The 21,569-nt window shown below is 43.3% G+C and overlaps 1 long non-coding RNA gene across 1 annotated transcript; it reads left to right on the top strand.

The window, feature by feature from the left end:
- Window positions 1-349: 349 nt before the first annotated feature.
- Window positions 350-17,087, top strand: LOC309533330. The gene is made up of 5 exons (XR_014220123.1): window positions 350-490; window positions 750-809; window positions 1,077-1,186; window positions 2,250-2,339; window positions 12,878-17,087. It is a non-coding gene; the product is annotated as an uncharacterized lncRNA (long non-coding RNA).
- Window positions 17,088-21,569: the final 4,482 nt, after the last annotated feature.

Genomic DNA, 21,569 nt, shown 5'->3' with positions numbered 1-21,569 from the left:
CCAAAGCGCAACCCACGCGTGCGCAGACCTGGCGCTGTGGGTTGCAAACGTGCCTCCCGCACGGATCACGTTCGCAAACCGAGCATCCACTGTATTGGACTGCCTTTTCTCCAATAAAACCCTGCCCTGTATTTAATCCAATTGTTGCCATTATCAATGGAAAATTCACCAATTTTGCTGTAGTTATGAGCAGGGAGGCCTGCTAGCCTAAAGAAAGGCACAACATTTCCAGTGGTTCATTTGTTGAGGGATACAGGAACAGATTTGCTCCATAAAGGGATACTTCAATCGCAGTGGCACAACTGAAGCCTGCTTGTCTCGCACTCTCTGCTGCTCCTGCAGGCAGCTTGCAACAGCAAGGTTTTTTTCCCCATGCGGTGCATCTGAGAGACAGCTGACATCCTTGGCGAGAGCTCTGCTTTCTGCAGCATCCCCCTCCCTGTACATAAAAAGACACAAGGAGCAGTGGCAGGGCTGACAGAAAGCCAAGGTAATCTTAATATTTATATCAGGTGTTTCAGGGAAAGGTGGAGGGATAGCTAGAATGTCAAGAAGGCAGGCTAAGGTAATGCTGAGAGAGAGCCATTGAAATGAACATGGAATATATTCTTTCTAAGACAAAGGGGCTGGAATACAAAGAGCAGGCTTGGGCACAAGATAGAGAGACTAGTGCTGATGGAATGAATGAATGAAATGTTTGGGGTGCAACTGAATGTGTTGTAATGTTTTATTTTCTTTGTTTTTGCCAGGTGCAAAATGTTGGAGAGAATGTTCTGATATTCAAAGCTGGAAAGGATTCTGTTCCCCAGGTGACAGTTACTAACATGGCTATTTTATCTCCTCAAGAGAGAAATAAATAAATAAATAAATAGAAAATACGTGTTGTATTCTCCAACAGGGGCAATTTCATTAAGACTATGTATTCGGGGGGGGGGGGGATGTTTTCCTTATTTTCCCACTTAATATACTTGATCTGCAACTGTTATTTCTTAGCATTGTGCAGTCTTCACTGGGTCTAAAAGATGGGGCATCTCTTCCTAATATATTAAAACTCTGCATGTTTTGCCATGTGCCAGGCTTACATTCTCCATCCTAGCCACCAGCAAACAGAACTATTGCTGCAAAACCTCATGCCATGAAGGCACAGTGCTAGTCTGGGGTCTGACGGAATTGCAAGGATTCACAGGTAATATTCCAAACAGCCCCAAGTCACTCATGGTTGCCCAGCCATAACATTGCTAAGTCCTTTGCAATTGCTTAATGGCTGTTATAGCAAAAGGTGTTAAGATTTGGTTTAGAAAGAGGTTGCCATATTTCAGGTGAACACTGCTGTCAATCCATGACTGGCTTCAGATTGTGACTCAGGCATTTCAGAAGCATCTTTTTCATGCAGAGATGATGACTGGCAGGTTTTCTACTATCCTCCCTGGGAAGTTTCACAAAAGAAACTAGGCTTGATCTAAAGTACACTCAGAAGTCAATTGGAGTTACCCACACAACCGCAACTCCCCCAAAAAAACTTTTTTATGTTTTCACTTGAAAATAATACCCTTTGATATGCAAATTCTCTTTCCCCCTCTCCTCCAGTGATTTTTGTTCATTTCCTCCCATTTGCCATATAGTACAAGGAAGGAAGCAGAGAGATTAAATGATAGGATTAAGAAAATACAACATGCATGTACAAGAGAAAATATTAATCTGCCAGCAAAATTATTCTTTGTGTTTTTCAATGAAGACCATTGTGTTTACTGGCTAGTGTTGCATGTTCTTCTATTGTGGGCTGTGCACAAAACTCACTCCTGTACAGAATTCCTCCCCCCACCCCAAGTGTGATGAGCCAGAAATTCAAAATTGGATAGAATAATTTTTTTTTGCTAATACGTAGTAACTTGCAGAACAAGCCTATACATTAGCTTCCTCCAGTTTGGTGTCCTCCAATTGTAATTTCCATCAGTCCCAGCCAGCACAGCTTTGGGACTTGTAGCACCAGATTGGGGGAAGACTGTTATACACATTTGGCCAGAAGGACGTCACACCATGTCATTGAGGTTTACACCCAGGAAGGTGTGAGTCAGATTGCTGCCCCAAGGATTGGCAGGATCACATTTTGATGGCATGCTACTCGCTCAGTTTCTTGGAGCACACTTACCAGTATTTGTTGAGAGACCGTAGGGTGCAACCACATGTCATTTTTACAGCGCTAAACATCCTTCATCTGTGTGTTTCTTTCACTTGCTTACTCTATGTAGAGGGGGCGGGGGACATCTTTTCCAGCATCAGCAGGCATCACTATGCCCCAGTGACTCAGCTCTCAACAAGAAAACAATACTTTTGCAGCAGTAAGTTTCCATTTTTATCCTTACCCAACTAATTGTTCTTCACTGGTTTTGGGAGACACATATACTGTTTTGGTGTGTTGTTTAGCAGGACATGTGAAAATGTGTACCTGCATGCATATACAGTGGACGCTCGGGTTGCGAACGTGATCCGTGCAGGATGCACGTTCACAACCCGCAGCGTTTGAAACCCGCAGCGCCGCGTCTGCGCACGTGCGGGTTGTGATTCGGCGCTTCTGCGCATGTTCAAAGCTCGATTTAGTGTTTTTGCGTATGCGCGAGTGCTGAAACCCAGAAGTAACCCATTCCGGTATTTCCGGGTTTTGGCGTGTCCGTAACCCAAAAATGCGCAACCTGAAGCATCTGTAACCCAAAGTATGACTGTATTGGTATCCGCACGGCTGGTAACCTCAATTGTGTAGAGTTCCAGATGGTTTTTGGTGGATACCAGCACAAACACTTCTTTTCAGACCGCAGAATAGGTGCAAGTTGAAGTACGAGTTAAAGGGGCCTCCACATCTCAGCTTAAAAATAACCCTAAGAAACACATCAGCACCTTAATTATATCTCTATTATGCAGGGGCAGCCCAAGTTGTTTTGGTGTCTGAGGCAAAATGTCCCACCCCCCACCCCCCTGTGATGAGGGTGGGTGTGAAGGTCTGCAAGAACTTCCCTGCAATGAAAAGTCCTTCCAAAGCCTCGTCTCTGAGGGCAGGGTGGGGTACAAACCCTGCTCAGGCTTCGCCTGCTTTTTCTGGTAGGTAGCTAGGATCCAGAAGGGCTTTTCCTTAAGGCAAGAAAGAGTCTCTGTGAGAAGGAGGTGTTCCTCAAAGCTAGCTTTGCTATTGGTCTCTGTCCCCCCTAGGGGTGGGGAATACCAGCAGCATGCCTGTGCACCAAAACACCTCCCTCTTGCAGTGAGAGGAGGCCGTTCTGCGAGGCTTTGCTGCTGGTCTCGCTTTACCCCTGAAGGTGGGAGAGACCAGCAAGCAATGCTGTGCAACAGAATACCATGCCATTCTGCCACTGCTGCAGCCTCCCTTACCTGGGTTGTTTGTCTGGTGGCAGCAGAAGTGGTGGGGTGAGCAAATATGGTACCCTCAGCGAGGACAAAATTTGGTACCCCCTAAAGCTGTGTGTGTGATCAGACCAAAGGTCCATCAGTATCCTGTTTCACAGACCATTCTCTGGGAAGCCCACAGCATCACATTTATTATTTGTTATCTCATATAACACGCGGGTGGCGCTGTGGGCTAAAGCCTCAACGCCTAGGGCTTGCCGATCGAAAGGTCGGCGGTTCGAATCCCCGCGGCGGGGTGCGCTCCCGCTGCTCGGTCCCAGCGCCTGCCCACCTAGCAGTTCGAAAGCACCCCCGGGGGCAAGTAGATAAATAGGTACCGCTTACCAGCGGGAAGGTAAACGGCGTTCCGTGTGCGGCTCTGGCTCGCCAGAGCAGCGTTGTCACGCTGGCCACGTGACCCGGAAGTGTCCCCGGACAGCGCTGGCCCCTGGCCAATAGATGTGAGATGGGCGCACAAACCCCAGAGTCTGTCAAGACTGGCCTGTTCGGGCAGGGGTACCTTTACCTTTACCTTTATCTCTCATATATATATATATATATATATATATATATATATATATATATATGCTTTCGTAGATTTTCACGGGTACAGGAATGCAGGTTTTGGTGTCTTCGGGTGTCTTCCCGTGTAAGAGTCGGGGTGTCTGTGCGACGTTTCGACGAGGTCTCACTCGTCATCTTCAGGCTGGTGCTTTCGGCTTCTTGTTACTGGAACAGAGCAGAATCTGGTGTTTGAGTTCCTATAAATACTGTTGAGGGGTGTGGTGTATAGCCTCCAACGTTCTGGGCAGAGAGGAAGTTCCTAGATTAGTGTGCCTCTTCTTCTTTTGTTCCTTAATTACTTGAGGGATATCTTGAGTGATTTCATGAGTGATATTCTGAGGCACACAGAACGCCGTCACCAATCAACCACACCAGACCCAAACCCAGACCCTCTCCACAGACATATTACAGACTCCATCCAGTAGCCAAACTATAGTGGCACCTCCGGATGCTGCACCCCCCTGCAATCCCTACACAGATCTGGCTGGCACAAGGCACAAAACCACAGCTCGCCCCTATACACGAAGCCAAGCCAGAGCACAACTAAATGCAGCACAGCCATCTTCTCAGAAAAACTCTTCACAAGCTCAAGAGGTCAAGACACAAAAGCTTTAGCAACTAATCTACACTTAATGACCCACCCAGTGGTATTCAGAATATCACTCATGAAATCACTCAAGATATCCCTCAAGTAATTAAGGAACAAAAGAAGAAGAGGCACACTAATCTAGGAACTTCCTCTCTGCCCAGAACGTTGGAGGCTATACACCACACCCCTCAACAGTATTTATAGGAACTCAAACACCAGATTCTGCTCTGTTCCAGTAACAAGAAGCCGAAAGCACCAGCCTGAAGATGACGAGTGAGACCTCGTCGAAACGTCGCACAGACACCCCGACTCTTACACGGGAAGACACCCGAAGACACCAAAACCTGCATATATATATATATATATATATATATATATATATATATATATATGCTTTCGTAGATTTTCACGGGTACAGGAATGCAGGTTTTGGTGTCTTCGGGTGTCTTCCCGTGTAAGAGTCGGGGTGTCTGTGCGACGTTTCGACGAGGTCTCACTCGTCATCTTCAGGCTGGTGCTTTCGGCTTCTTGTTACTGGAACAGAGCTCTGTTCCAGTAACAAGAAGCCGAAAGCACCAGCCTGAAGATGACGAGTGAGACCTCGTCGAAACGTCGCACAGACACCCCGACTCTTACACGGGAAGACACCCGAAGACACCAAAACCTGCATATATATATATATATATATATGATGTGAAATGCATAAAAACTAAAACAAGGTTAAAACTCAACAAAAATACAATTAACTCACCCAGCATAAAAGACTAAAATGCCAGCTGTAGCAACAAAACATTTTAACACATAAGAAAACTAAGAACCACATCTCAAAGGAGCTGAAATCTCATGGGAGCTAAAACCAAGCAACATCAATTAGAAGAGACTAATATCAAAACGATATTAAATTATTTTAAAATGACATTAGAAGACCCGGGGAGCTGGGTGGGAAACACACTTTTACCTTGTTCTGAAAAGGTCACGGTAGAACAATCCTAACTATAGGAAGCTGGGATAATTTACCCTATTCCAAACTCCTTCCAGCAGCCCCTGGGAAGGGCTACTTCAGGCTGCACTGACAGGTGAGCATTGGCTGGAGCTTTGAGGACTGAGTACTCAGCTGAATGGTGTTTGGAATAGGTGTGGGTCTCTCCTTGACCTTCACCCTCACCAATCCCATGAAAAACCCCTTTGGGAGGGGACTTAAAGCCCAAGACTGGCCCAAGTCCAAATTATCTCATCCTAGTGGATCTTGGTTTTCCATTATGCTGAGAGGTGGGTGCCCAGCAAGCCTCTCTAGGGTGTGTGTTCCACAATTGGGGGTAACTGCCAAAAAGGCCACCATCTCCTTTGGTAGGCATCCTCCATACTTTAGATCGAGAAAGGCCATCACATTGAGGTAGTATGTAGCCATTTCAACCAATAGCCATTGGTTTCTGTTGAATGGGATCTTCAGCTTCACTTGGGCTGGACGGCACCCTTATCAATCCATTTCAAATGGAAAAAGGGATCTCTCTAGGTATCTCTCTATCTGCATCTGTCTTTTCTATTAAGTTATAATATATATATATCAGAGACATCACCTTGCCAACAAAGGTCTGTATAGTTAAAGCTATGGTTTTCCCAGTAGTGATGTATGGAAGTGAGAGCTGGACCATAAAGAAGGCTCATCGCCGAAGAAGTGATGCTTTTGAATTATGGTGCTGGAGGAGACTCTTGAGAGCCCCATGGACTGCAAGAAGATCAGACCTATCCATTCTGAAGGAAATCAGCCCTGAGTGCTCACTGGAAGGACAGATCCTGGAGCTGAGACTTCAATACTTTGGCCACCTGATGAGAAGAGAAGACTCCCTGGAAAAGACCCTGATGTTGGGAAAGATGGAGGGCACAAGGAGAAGGGGATGACAGAGGATGGGATGGTTGGATAGTGTTCTCGAAGCTACCAGCATGCGTTTGACCAAACTATGCTTGGCAGTGGAAGACAGGAGTGCCTGGCGTGCCCTGGTCCATGGGGTCACGAAGAGTCGGACACCACTAAACAACAAATATATATATACACACACACACACACACACACACACACACACACAGTGGTGCCCCGCAAGACGAATGCCTCGCAAGACGGAAAACTCGCTAGATGAAAGAGTTTTCTGTTTTGGAGGTGCTTCGCAAAACGAATTTCCTATTAGCTTGCTTCGCAAGACGACAATGTCTTGCGAGTTCCTGCTGGTTTTTTTCCTTTTCCCACCCTTTTTCTAAGCCGCTAAGCCGCTTATCAGCTGATCCGATCAGCAGATAAGCTGCTAAAAGCCACTAATAGCGCTAATCCGCTAATCCGTCAATGGGCTTGCTTCACAAGACGAAAAAACCGCTCGACGAAGAGAATCACAGAACGGATTTTTTTCATCTTGCGAGGCACCACTGTGTGTGTGTGTGTGTGTGTGTGTGTGTGTGTGTGTATATATATATATATGCTATTATATATTTTCTACATGACAGTAGTACTTCTGTTTATTTTTTACTTGCGGCAACTTGACTTTAAAACAACAACACAAAACCCTTTTGTTAGGCAAAGGAGCAGTGCTCATCCTCTTAATACAAGCATTGTAACCAACTGCTTCTCATGCAAACCACTCTGTCTAATGTAGACCTTTCACTCGCACAAGATAATCTATCTTCAAAGCTATAAATCCAGGAGTCTTCAGCCAATCAAGCTGCCTAATTGGTTGAACATTTACAAACACTTGATAATTAAATTTGTGTTAAACTATATAAAAGGATTTATGTCCCACTTCTTCCAGATTGTTTTCCCCCTTTTCATTTTGCAAGAGTGAGCAGCCTCCTTCAGAAATTCCTTCTGCCTGATGCATCATTCAGGTGGTTAGATTCATCACATTATGTCAGTAATGTCACATTAGTAGCTCATTCCACTATAATGGGCTTGACACATCATTGGAAAAGCATATCAAGACTCCCAAATTTCAGACAGCCATGTCTGCTTCATAACCAAAGGACCTTAATGTGGTGGATTTTAATTAGACTCAAGGTTTTTGGTGTTGATGGTGGTGCTTTTGTTAAGCGGGAGAGTGAGAAAGCAAAAGAAAGAGGCAAGATTTGTTTTGGTCCTGTTCGTTTACACACACACACACACACACACACACACACGGTAAAGGTAAAGGTGAAGGACCCCTAGATGGTTAAGTCCAGTCAAAGGCAACTATGGGATATATATAGATATATGGATATATAAAAAATATTTACACACACACACTGGTTCACATATGGTTTGAAAATTATGAAGTTTCCCCTGGGAAATGATGAGACACAAAAAAAATTGCTCATTTCAGATTGTATGTATATGTATTTATGGGCGTGAAAATATTATTCCTTTCATTAAGGTCATTTGTGAAACAGAGCTCCATACTAAACATTTGCTCAGGAAGTTTCATGTATTGCAGCAGAAGCACTGACCAAAGTGATCTGGGCCTTCACCATCTTTCTGGTTAATGTAAACGCTTGCTGCCCTTTATGTGCTGTACTCATTTCCAGAACATATAATCTTCCCATGAACAAGATGTGCAACTTCCTTCCTTTGCATGCTAACTAGAAATCTTGAAAGAGGATGAGTTAGCTGAATACCTTCCCTTGTCACTTGTGCAACAAAGGCAGCATTGGAAGGGCAAGAAGTGGTGTTTTTGTTTTGTTTTGTTTTCTGGAAGAGATTAGGGCTGCAATCTTAAACACATAATAGAGAGCTAGCCCTGGGTCATCTGCAATGGGCCACAGATCACTTGACCCTTCCCCCCTTTTTGAAACTTATTTTCCCCCTCTTTGCTTCTAGGGTGGCTGGACACACTTCAGTTTGCAGCCTGGCAAGACCCTAGTCAGCCACCATCTTCATTTACCCGAAGCATCTCTATGTATAAATTTTCCTATGGACCTATGTCTCATAGGAGACATTATGGACCTATGTCTCAAGTGTTTTAAGTCCCCAGAAACAACCCTGTGGCTTGTTAATATCACTTGTTAATATTATCAGAAGGGACGAGAGAGAAATCAGTTAGCATTTACCGTATTTTTCGCCCCATAGGGCGCACCTAGTTTTTTTGGGGGGAGGGGAATAATGAAAAAAAATTATTTCCCCCCCAGGCGTGGGGCTGGCGCAGGGGAAGCCCGAGCTTCCCCCGACCCCAGCCCCCAGAACGACTTCGCGCCGGGCTCCCTAGGGTTGCGCAGAGCTGCACGAAGCCCGGGACTGCAGGCAGCTCTGCGCAACTTCACACTGGTCTTCCAAGGGTTGCGCAGAGCTTCCTGAAGCCTGGAGAGCAAGAGGGGTCGGTTCGCACTGACCCCTCTCGCTCTCCAGGCTTCAGCGAAAGCCTGCATTCGCCCCATAGGATGCACACACATTTCCCCTTCATTTTTGGAGGGGAAAAAGTGTGTCCTATAGGGTGAAAAATACGGTAGATGTATTCTTACCTAATTCTCACTTTCCAAAACAATTAGCAAACTGAAACATTGGAATTTGCATGTCTCCAATTTTTGCAGTGTAATGTGTGCAAAAATGCAGTAGAGGAAACTGTGTATGTCACATCTATAAGTAAAAAATAACACAGAAGAATGCATTATATTGGCGGGAATTGCTTTGCCAAAATGTGTATATTATTCACAGTAAACTGCTAGTGAATAAACTGCGAGGTTTTTATTTTCACAAAACTGATGTGGAAAGGTGTAGAACCAAACTTTAGTTCAGAACAAATAACAAAATTTTGATTGGAGAACAATCAAAACTGACATATTTGTCCGCCTCTATCTATCAGCCACTTATACCTGCTTGCAAAATATTTTTACAGGCTTGCAGTAAAAATGCAAATGGACTAGATGACTCTCTGGACTCCTTCAAACTCTACAGTTCTAGGATTCTATGAAGTAGGTCTGGTTCAAGAGTCTGCCCTGGGAAGAGGGGGTGTGGATGAGAAGAGAGGTGGTTTGGGGAGAGTCCCAAGGGCCAGGTAGAGAAGACTGGAGGGCCACATTTCATCTCTGGGCCTGGTATTCCCCATGCCCTGGAAAATTGCATTAAATTTTCATGGATAATTTGGGACAAATGCAACATATCTACTGACATTGTACAACATAAATGTTCTATATCACTCCCTGTTTTGTGTGTGAGAGAGACGGGGGGGGGGGGGAGAGGAGAAAGAGAGAAATAGTCCAGCAACAAAGTTCTACAAATAGAAAGTGTGAGATCCTTATTTCTCCAGATGAGCAGGTATTTATACAAACAGTCACACCACCAGATAATAGAAGTGAAATTACTTACTTCTTCAGAGGCAGGACAAAAGTGGTCACACAATCAGTGCTCCCTGTGCTCTCTTGGAATGTGGAAGAGGAATGAATGAAAGTCTACAAAGAGATTGTATTTCCCAATTAGTTTCTATAAAATGCTATGATGAACATCAAAGATGACATTTTCTCAAAATCTCATGAGATACCGGTGTAAACTTACCACCTGAATGGCATAGTAATTGCAACATTCCCACCCAAAAATGAAATTTAGAACTTAATGCAGAATTTTTGCTTTATATTTGTGACATAATTCTAAAGTATAGTAGAAAGCAGAACATAACAAACCGAAAAGTTGAATGCCAGAGTGATTTCTTTTTTCTTTTTTTCTTTTTTTAAAGAAGAAGCTTTCATGTTGACCTCTACTCTCTAGAAAAGTAAAATCTGTTTCACATCAGAAGCTATGGGGACAGAAGAATACATGGGAAACGAATAGTCATGGCAGTTTATAGAGGACCAGTTAGGTTTCCTGAAATCCAGGGGGATTCATGCCGTAAGCAAAGAGCAACAAACAGCAGGTGATAGGAAGGATTTAAATGAAAACAAGAATACTTTGAACTCAAGATGCTTTCATTCATTGTCTGCACATTTTCCAACCAAAGGGTGCATTTCAAAAACAAACAAGCACATGATACGAAAATGAAAGGAGAAGAAGGGAGAAAAACTGTACATCCCAAATGTTCTGAGTGCTAATAAGTGAAGTATATGTATATGTATATGTATGTGTGTGTGCATATATATATATATATATATATATATATATATATATATATATGCAGGTTTTGGTGTCTTCGGGTGTCTTCCCGTGTAAGAGTCGGGGTGTCTGTGCGACGTCGCACAGACACCCCGACTCTTACACGGGAAGACACCCGAAGACACCAAAACCTGCATTCCTGTACCCGTGAAAATCTACGAAAGCATATATATATATATATATATATATATATATATATATATATATATATATATATTCCTGTGTCTCTGTGTGTACACACACATATATACACATATATATCAGAATATATATATAATATTACACATTATTAATATAATATAATTAAATCATTTCTTATTTCTTTTTTATACATTCGATTGTTCTGTATTTTAAAGTGTTCAATGCATCATAAAAATGGGTAAAAATATAAGAAAGTCTCTGAACACACACACACACACACAACATTATATGTCCCGTGGCTACAATACAGGTGACATCAAGTTGACCCACGCTGGTTCAACCTGGGTACCACCACCCCAACCCCTAGTCACTATCTGTCTGCCTAACCTAACTCATGGAGCTGTTGTGAAGGGTTGGAGGCAAAACCATATACAATACCACGAGCTCCTTGCAGTGGAAAGAACAACGAAGCCCTTATCAAGAAGGTGCAGCAAATAAGGGCTGTAGCTCAATAATCCAAACCTTGGGAGCTCCCAGTTGGGCTGGGAGTGTCCCCTGCCTGAACGCCTGGAGAGCCACTGCCAATCATTGTCACTCAGCTGTGTCAAGTGGACATTGGGAAACATGACAGAAGTGTTGGCATTATGGCCAGGGACACTAGCGCAGTATTTCCCACATCCAAATTCACCCTTCTTTTCACTGGTTCCTCTAAACTGCTGCCTCAGTTCAGTAGCTCTTGGATTCCAGCTGTAAATGCATTTGCTTTTTAATTTTCTAAAGTCCTTTGGTAAGAGATTAAAGCCCCTAAGACTCAAGGCTTCTCTTCGGAATCATGCGTTCTCTTCCCGTATTTCCTATCAAATGCAAAAGGCTATAATCCTACAACTGTTTAGCCATTTACTGTAATCTGATGCCATAAATCCAATCAAAAACCCATTTCCTTTCAGAATTTATGGTATAGATTTGTGTAGGGTTTAAAAAAACAAACAAAAAACCCCTCATGGGCGGAAGGGCTTACTTCAAAAATGTAGAAACCCAATGATCTAAATAGCAACTAAGGTCTGCATGTGGCAGTTTACTGCCTATACACCTATTAGCTCAGAAACGAAACCTCAAACTGTAAATCGCCTAAAATATAAAGTATGTTCACATGCTTACAGAGTTTGGCATTTTATAGGGTTTCATCATCAGTGCAGTTTTACTGTCAACAGGCATATTATGCAAACTGGATAATTTAATATTGTCTACATTTAAAAAACACCAGCAATCCCTACAGTATACATAAGTTTTATGGACCTGTTTAAATGCTGTTCTGCATTCCTCTCCCCACCTTCCTAATATATATCACTTTCCTCCATACTGAATGTCTCCCAAACAGCCTTTGTCAGCATTGATTCAGAACATCATCATCATCTGCAATGAGGTGATAACACCTGTATTTATATCTGCCAAGGGACTGACTCTGGACGATGAAAACAGCCACCATCAAAAAGTATAATTCTTTGCCATGGACGCATATCAGCATTTTTCTTAATTATTTTTGACAGTTTATCTATTGCACGATGAGCTTTCACAAGTGACAAAAATAACTGGGGTAGGAAAGGACATGTTTTATGAGCCACAGTCAACAAAACGCATTTCCTGTTAGATATTCCCATTAGAAATGTGGAGAATCTATATGGAGACAAAGAAATAGTACACAAAGATACAACAGGGCTGCATTTATCTTTGCCAAGGAATTGGTCAGCTTCAACATAAAAATAGCAGTTGCGTCAGGGATAAGCCTAGCCCTTGAGGAAGAGAAGAGGGGTGAAACTTAAAAGAATTCAGAAAAAATAATATATACATCTTGCAAGCAGTAGCGTAAGGGTTCAGCTCTTCTTAGGTTGTATGATGAGAACATTTTAATTGGATTGAGCCCATGATCCATTCTATCTCCATTTATGGTCAGTTGCAGATGCTAGAGAAGAAATGTAGAAAACTACCAGCCAGGAAACAATCTCATGCTCCTTGCTTTCTGGTTCAGTGATAGCTCCAGCAATAAAGCCCCAAATCTTAGAGCATAACTGAATCTTCTGTTGTTGCAGCAGCAGCAGCTGGAGAACAAGACACATCTCTGAGGGATTCCTTGTACTCTGCCACCAAGCAGCACCACATCACAACTTCCTCCTTGCTTGTGACAGACTCTCATCTGGAATACATGGATCAATCTTTGGGAATTAACAACTGATTATCATTCTTTGTGGACCGGAAAGACTTTTCATTCCCTAGTGAAAAGCAACAAATTAGCAAAGAGAGATCTCCTGAAACGCAGTTGCTTCTAAAGTCTAATTCTATGTGCACAGTCAATCCTATGCATATACACCAAAGATATTGGGTCAGACAGACTGAGGGGTTGCTTGTTCACACAGTCAGTTTTGTCTCCACGCAAAGGCTCCTTGACGCTCCCTGGGGATGCATTCACACACAGCAAATCTCCCATACGGACTGGAATCTCGACTGATAACACTTGCACTTTTTTAGCGGCAATTTCTGTAATCACAGCAACACAATTTGCAGCCACCGTGATAACAGGAATCATTCCTGAGAAGTAGCAGCTGCCTCCATTGAAAGCTCGGTTAATATGAAACATTCTCTGCATGATGCATCCCTGGAGAGCATGGTGGAGAGACAAAATTGACCGCGTTGACCTGCCTGGAGTCAGTTATTTCATTTCAATACAACAGTTTCCTTTTTAACATGTCATGGAAAACACGGAGTTAACAGCATTGACTCTCTCTCTCTCTCTCTCTCTCTCCCCGTCTCTCTCTCTATCACACACATACACAGCAATTTTGTAATACTTTCCAAACTAATATTATCAGACAGACCCTTATGTCTCTGACCTTCTGTTCTCAAGGCAATCCAAAACAAATCTGATCGCTATAACAAATATTTTCATATGTTCCTTTTCTGCAGAATCACAGGGTTTGCAACATTTTCTTTAATGAACAGAGAGTGGCGATGGTTGCTGTTTTTGTTTTTTGTTTTTAAAGCGGGAGCGAGAATAAGGAAAGGGGGGTTGAAATGGCCTATCGAGTGGCTGTTATCGCTTTGTGACAGTGGGGAAATGTGAACTAGGAAAAAGGCTGAAAGTGATCCAGCAAATGTCAGTTATCATCCCAGAAGAGAAGATCCATGGGCAAACTCACAAATGTATGTTAACCACTCCATGTCTTCAAGACACTGGTTGCTCACAAGCCACAAGATTAGAATCATGTTGGGGGGCAGGAAGAGACAAGGCCATTGACCCTGTCCCTTCCGTCACATCCTTGTCTCCTGTTCACACTCCACACATTGTAGAGTGAATGTCTCCTGCCAGGAGCCTGCCATACAATCACCCCCCCCCATTGTTCTGCCTGGACACTGAGGTCCATTGCTGAGGGCCTTCTGGTGGTTCTCTCGCTGCGAGAAGCCAAGTTACAGGGAACCAGGCAGAGGGCCTTCTCGGTAGTGGCACCCGCCCTGTGGAACGCCCTCCTGCCAGATGCCAAAGAGAAAAACAACTACCAGACTTTTAAAAGACATCTGAAGGCAGCCCTGTTTAGGGAAGCTTTTAATGTTTAATAGACTATTGTATTTTAATATTCTGTTGGAAGCCACCCAGAATGGCTGGGGAAACCCAGATGGGCAGGGTATAAATAATAAATTATTATTATTATATTATTATAATCAGGATTCTAAATTGCACAGGAAGAATACATGAGCAGAGAAGATATGGTCGCCTCGCCTCAAAAAGGATATTGAGAAGTTTTCAGAAAAGAGCAACCAAAAAGACCAAGGAGATGGAGCAACCTTTCCTATGAGGCAAGGTTGCAATATGTGGGACTTTTTAGTTTAGAGAAAAGGAAAGCAAGTGGTGATATGAAAGGAATTATATAATGATGCCTGGCATGCAGTAGATAAAGGTGCCCTCCCCCCTCATAGAATCATGGAATTGTAAAGTTGGAAGGGACCACGAGGGTCATCTATAGTCCAACCCTCTGCAATGCAGGAATCTTTTGCCCAAGGTGGGGCTCGAACCCACGACCCTGAGATTAAGAGTGTCATGTGCTACTGACTTGAGCTATCCCAGCTGGAGCACTGGAATTCCAATGAAGTTGCAGGTTTCCCACAGGCATCTGGCTGGCCACTGTGAGAACAGGAGGCTGGACTCGATGGGCCATTGGGCTGATCCCCCAGGCCCTTCTTATGTTCTTGAGGATCTTCACAACAAACATGCAGCTCCAATATGTGGGGAGCAGCGGGGGCAAGTAATGAGGGTACGATGGAGAGTGCTGGGCTAGCTTGTGCCTCACGACCCCATGAGGGGGATGACAGCTGAAGAAGGCTCTAACAGTGTCTCACGTCCATTATGGATTGTTGGAACAATCAGGTAAAGGATCCCTGGACGGTTAAGTCCACTCAAAGGCGGCTATGGGTTTGCGGCGCTCATCTAACTTTCAGGCCAAGGGAACCGGTGTTTATCCACAGACAGCTTTCCAGGTCATGTGGCCAGCATGACTAAACCTCTTCTGGCGCAACGGAGCACCATGATGGAAGCCAGAGTGCACGGAAATGCCGTTTACTTTCCCTCCGCAGCTGTACCTATTTATCTACTTGCACTGGCGTGCTTTCAAACTGCTAGGTTGGCAAGAGCTGGGACAGAGCAACGGGAGCTCATTTCATCATGGGGATTCGAACCGCTGACCTTCTGATCGGCAAGCCCAAGAGGCTCAGTGGTTTAGACCACAGCGTCACCCGCGTCCTGTTCCCCATGCATAGAGTGAACATGCTGAGAAGAAGATCTGAAAGGGGCTTGATGTGTTCCCATCCATGAGCAGAGGTCAAAAGAATGAGTAGGCCTCTCCAAAGGCAGCATGGCTGGTTTCCCTTTTGAAGGAAGTACAGTGGTACCTCGGGTTAAGAACTTAATTTGTTCTGGAAGTCTGTTCTTAACCTGAAGCTGTTCTTGACCTGAGATACCACTTTAGCTAATGGGGCCTCCTGCTGCCGCTGCGCCGCGATTTCTGTTCTCATCCTGAAGCAAAGTTCTTAACCCGAGGTACTATTTCTGGGTTAGTGGAGTCTGTAACCTGAAGCATCTGTAACCTGAAGCGTCTGTAACCCAAGGTACTACTGTAAAGTTATGCATATTACCATCTAAAGATGAGGGATCTGAAAGACCATTAAGCCCAGAAAAACAGTAATTGCTGTACTTCCCAATGCAAATTAACACACACACCGTGCCCAGAATTTCATTTCAGTGTAACATTGTAAAAGATGGAGCAACATATTTGAGTAGGCAAGGACAGGGGGTCACTTTTGGTGCCTGTTGTATCTCACAAAGCTGCCCTTGGGAGCCCATGCCGCATAGCCGGAGACATCTGATTCTCCCTGTCCATTGAATCCCTACTCCCTATGGGGACTTGACTTGTCTGCTAGTTAGGACAAATATCAGCTAGTTAGACCTCTGATGGTGCTTTTGTGGATGGAGAAACATGTCCCATGGGATGCTTCCAGGAACTGCAAGTGAACCATAGGCTTCTGTCAGTCGTGAGAAACATCTTTGATAAACTGAAATACTTCCAGAAATTGTTACAGTAAATGGCCATTATTCTTAGCTCTCCATTGAAAAATGATACAGCCTGAAGTCAAGAAGAAGAAGGAAGCGGGGGCAGGGGGGAGCTCACAGACTTCCCAGTGAGAAAACCCCTTAATCCTGACTACAGTATTTAAAATGAAATTTACTTATCCCTTACACAATTTGAACAGCGGCTTTTTAATTACGGCTGATTGTTAAAGGTGGTGTTGTGCAGCCCTAAAGATTTAAGATGAAGACATTCAATTGCGGGAACACATCCGCTGGTTACCAGTACTACAATCGAAAGCCCATCGGTATCATAGCAGAAACGATCGTATAAAAAAGCATTAAAAAGCATTTATTTAAGTGAGAGCAAGCATGGAATCCTTCCCAAGAGCGTGGGGGTAGGGGTGGGGAGGGAATCTCTGTGTGTGTTTTTGGAGACACAACAACAACCAAACCATGAAATACACAGTTGAAACGTTTGGGATCACTGTGAAAAAGTTCCATGTTCACTTGTTAAATAATGTTCCAAGGCAGTCTAAAGCATATGAATGGTTCTTTCACAGGTCACAGATTCCATTCAGTTGTTGGACATTGTTATTATCCGACCGAAATAGACAGTCCTAATTAATATTCTACACATACCTGGGAGAACATTCTTAAGGAATCCATCTTCTGGTGGCTTGGGTTTTATATATATATATATATATATATATATATATATATATATGGCAAACATTGAAAATTGTGACTAGTTAATGTACTGTAAACACAGTGATACTATTAAAAGTTTAATTTAATAAAGACACTACCACTAAATAGACTTGTTTACCCAGTTTTCCTTGTCTTTTACTACCCAACAGTTCTACCATGTATATTAAAGTTGAACTGTGAAGTCATTTTGCAAGTAATTATATTCTTGGCACTTTTCTGAACATAATATAACAATTACCACAGCAACCGCATTTTTATTAGGCTCCTCTGAGGGAGAAGCGGATTGCTAGAAGGGACAGAAGGCGCTTCTAGACAATGCTAATATTTGCTCTATATCAGATGGAGGAAGCAGCAGCCTGATATAAATTTGGATCTGCATTGGAAGGACAGCCATAATTCTGCATGGCGATTCCTGCAAGAAAGAGCTGATATAGGCAATACATTTCAGAGACATAGCAGTGCTCTTACAACACCTCTTCTTCCTCTTTCGATGCTTCCAATATAGAGAGAAAGATAGCGTTGTACTTGTTGTTTTCTTGGGGGGAAACCATTAATTGTGCTTTTGATAAAACAATTAAAATATGAAAATTAATAGTACATATTCATTCCCCATTTATATATATATATATAAAACAGCAATGTCCCCAACAGTATATAAGGTTCTACATTTTCTTGTAGCACTGTTGAGGCGCACTTATCATACTTAACGCAAGTTGCAGGATTGGGGCAATTGTCATAGGCGTTATGGAACTGGTGGAAGGTTATCCAGAACAAATGAATAAAAATTTCAAAGTAGCCTTGATTATGTAGGAAGTTAACTCTCTGGTGAAAAATAAGCATGGGGAGAATTCTAGACCTCTGGAAAAGCCGCTATTAAAAACTCCCAAATAAGTTTTTTGTGCGGTTTTCGGCCCACAGCCCTTCTCTAATTGAATCGAACTCAACAGCACCTTCTCCTTAAGAGGTCTAACCTTGTAGAGTTGAGCGTGTCAGTGATAATATGGATAGGAGAAATCTAGTACAGAAGCACAGAAAAGTGCCTTGTACCTAATTAGCTGAGTAGCTCTCTGGGATTTCAGGATAGGTTCTCTCCCAACAAAATACTTCTTCACACAGAGCATAATGGGATTTTCCATTAAAATATATAGGCCTCATTTGCACCATACATTTAAAACAATATCCTACCATTTTGAGCAATCATGTCTTCCCCCAAAGGATCTTGAGAACTGTAGTTTGTTAAGGGTGCTTGGAATTGTTAAGGAGAGCCCTATTCCCCTCACAGCTATAATTCTCAGAGTGGTTTAACAACCAACCCTTCTTCCCAGTGAGGTATGGGAATTGTAGCTTGTGAGGGGAGTAGGGCTCTCCTAACTACTCTCAGCAAACAAACCGCAGCGCCCAGAATGCTTTGTGAGAAGCCATGGCTGTTCAAAGCAGGATGATACTGCTTCAAATGTATACAGCCAATAGGGCCAATGGGATGGCGACCAACTTTGTTTTCTTTAAAAGCAGATTGGACTGATTCATGGAGGCAGAGAGCGAGATCAATGGCTATTAGTTACAATGTCTACATCAGGGGTCAGCAAACTTTTTCAGCAGGGGGCCAGTCCACTGGCCCTCAGACCTTGTGGAGGGCCAGACTATATTTTTTTTGGGGGGGGGAATGAACAAATTCCTATGCCCCACAAATAACCCAGAGATGCATTTTAGGTAAAGGGACACATTCTACTCATGTAAAAATACGCTGATGCCTGGACCGTCCGCAGGCTGGATTTAGAAGGTGATTGGGCCGGATCCAGCCCCCAGGCCTTAGTCTGCCTACCCGTGGTCTACATATTACCTCCAGGCTCGGAAGAAATATGCCTTTGAATACCAGTTGTTGGGGCTCGATAATTTGGAGAGTCCTGTTGCATTCATGTCGTCCTTGTGAGCTTCCCACAGACATCTGGTTGGCCACTGAAAGATCAGGGAGGTGGACTTGATGGGGCTTTGGTCGGACCCAGCAAGGCTCTTCTTATGTGAATGTATTTCTGCTCTCAGGGTTGATTCCTCATTGGCTCAGCCACAGTGGAAGAAAGACAAGAGGCAGCCACTCCTGATAGGTTGTCCCGTGTCCAAGACTAGTCCCATTGCCAGTGTTGAAATATGATTCAACCGTCAGTCCAGTTGGCGTCTGTACATACAGTAGGCTGCCATCTTTGGCGTTAGGCAGCAAGATATGTTGGGCCAGTTCAGTGTATGCCTGCTGCAAGAGAGAGACTGCTGGAATCTTATTGGCTTCCCGTGCCCTCTTCTAGGAAGCACACAGAGGGAGAGACCACTTCTCATCCCTTGCCACAGCTTCTCTACAGCACCAAGTGTCAGTAGCAGATGGAAAAGGTCAGACCTTTCTGTTTTCCCTACTTTGAACTCTTTTCTACCACTGATGTCAATGGGGTTTTCTTAGCTGCTAGAGTGGGCCCTGCTTCAGGTGGTACCCTGAAGTGCCTGAAAGGTGTGGCAAGTATTTTAAACGTGTTCATCCTAGGTCTCTGTGAGTTTGTGTGTGCATTTGGATGTACCTTAGGCAGTACAATGTCTTGGTATGGCATTGCTAGCCATCTTGAGCATCCTAATGCCCCTATCTCTCTGGCCCTGGGGACTCTCCCAAGGCCACACTCCCTAGATGCACCTCATACTAACCCTGCTTTTTCTTGAGTGTCTTCTCTTTGCCTGTCTGGAATGTGCCCTTGAACATGGATAATGCCTCTTTCTTCCCTGGAAGGAGCAGAGAGAGGAACATAAAGAGTCTGTGCATTAACTAGCCTACAATGAGTGTAAAATTGGCATTCATTGCTCTGTTCACATTTGCCCTTGCCATGTGCCCCTCCCAAAAGACTACCCAGAAAGGAATGTGCCCCTTGGGTTGAAAAAGGTTCCCTATCCCTGATTTAAAACATGTTGTACATATATTTTCTGTCTTCTTATGTTCAGTATTTATACATAGTACAGAACCTTAGACCATAGACCACATGCTTTCATTTGCCACGACTAAGAAGTTTGTAATTATCTAAACACACACACACACACACACCCCTAATCTGGAATACAGGGAGGAAAGATTACACGTTTAAAACAGATAAATTGATAAAGCTACCATGAACAAAAACAGGAGCAAAATTTGGCCACAGCGTGGTTAATAATCAGTTCTGCGCTCCCACTGTTTTAGTACATTTAGAATTCAGGGCACTATTGCACAGCAATGCCTCACTGTTGTTCTCATCTTACATTTCTGTATTGCTTGCATAAATGAATGACAGTGTATGACTAATTATCACATCTATTCTCCATGCATGCATGGAGGCAGTATTGTGGGTTACTCCCACACATAAATCCTCCATTGTCAGTGGCAGGCTAGACATTATTTTAATCTACAGTATGAAGCTATTTTATTAGAGCAATAAGCCCACGGCGGAGAGAAGTACCTCTTAACAGAAAGGCAAATATCAAACTATCTGCCCACTAAAATACTTTGGCGTATGGCAGTTCAGCTGAACGATTACTGCCTGAAAATGGCTGTCAAGTGTTTAGTATTTACACCATAATATGGGGAAATGCATAAAAAAATCCCATCAAAATAAATAGGCCCATTTATTTCCAAGACGTAGAGGGAGGCTAAGTTTCTTTGTCCTGCCACTTCGGAGTCCCTTGATAGCATTTTCACCATCTTTATTGTCTCTTAGATATAGATCCTCCACTGCGTAAGTATCGGGGAAAGCTCCTGGTAACAAACACCTAGACATATAGCAGATGCATAAGTGCATCTTGGGATAAATACATTAAAGACAATTAACTGCCATCATACTCCTCAATTACAATTTCACCCGCTCCTGTAGTGTACACCTGTGGCTTGTTAGTGACGCAACTCATCTTTTAAAGCAGCACGACGGTTCAAAGGTGGCTGTGCGAAATCTGTGCTTCCTTTGCTGCTCAAATATCCTTCAAATACCTGTTCAAACAAAAGGAAGAGGCACAAGAAATTAGCGTTACCCAGCCGTTTGAGAACAAATCACTTGGCAGTCATAGATTAGTAGAACCGGAAGGCAGTCAGTTTTGTCCTCTTCTTCATGGGAACTGCCCCAAGATCTTTTGATTATTTTATATTGATAAAATAATAAACAACCACCAGAGGCACCAACATCCATGTCACAAGGCCCAACAGACCTATAGCATATCCTCAGACCTTGAACTGACCTCATCCAGACCAGAATATAAAACTTTGTGTTTGTGTGTTTCTTTTTTCTTCCTTGCTTTCCTCCCCATTTTCTTTTCTTGGTTATTATTTTGTTCTCTTCAGATAGCAGTTTTGTTTGGTATTTATTGCATTAAATGTTGAAAACCTTTAATAAAATTGAGTTTTAAAATACCAAACCAGTTATCAGATGCTCCTGAGACAGGAAGGACTGTGCGCCCATTATTCATTGAAG

Source organism: Podarcis vaucheri (assembly GCF_965113315.1).
Source record: "Podarcis vaucheri genome assembly, chromosome: 5".
In the NCBI taxonomy this organism is placed as follows: domain Eukaryota; kingdom Metazoa; phylum Chordata; class Lepidosauria; order Squamata; family Lacertidae; genus Podarcis; species Podarcis vaucheri.
The sequence above is the reverse complement of the archived record's forward strand: the minus strand, read 5'-3'. Positions and strand labels throughout refer to the sequence as shown.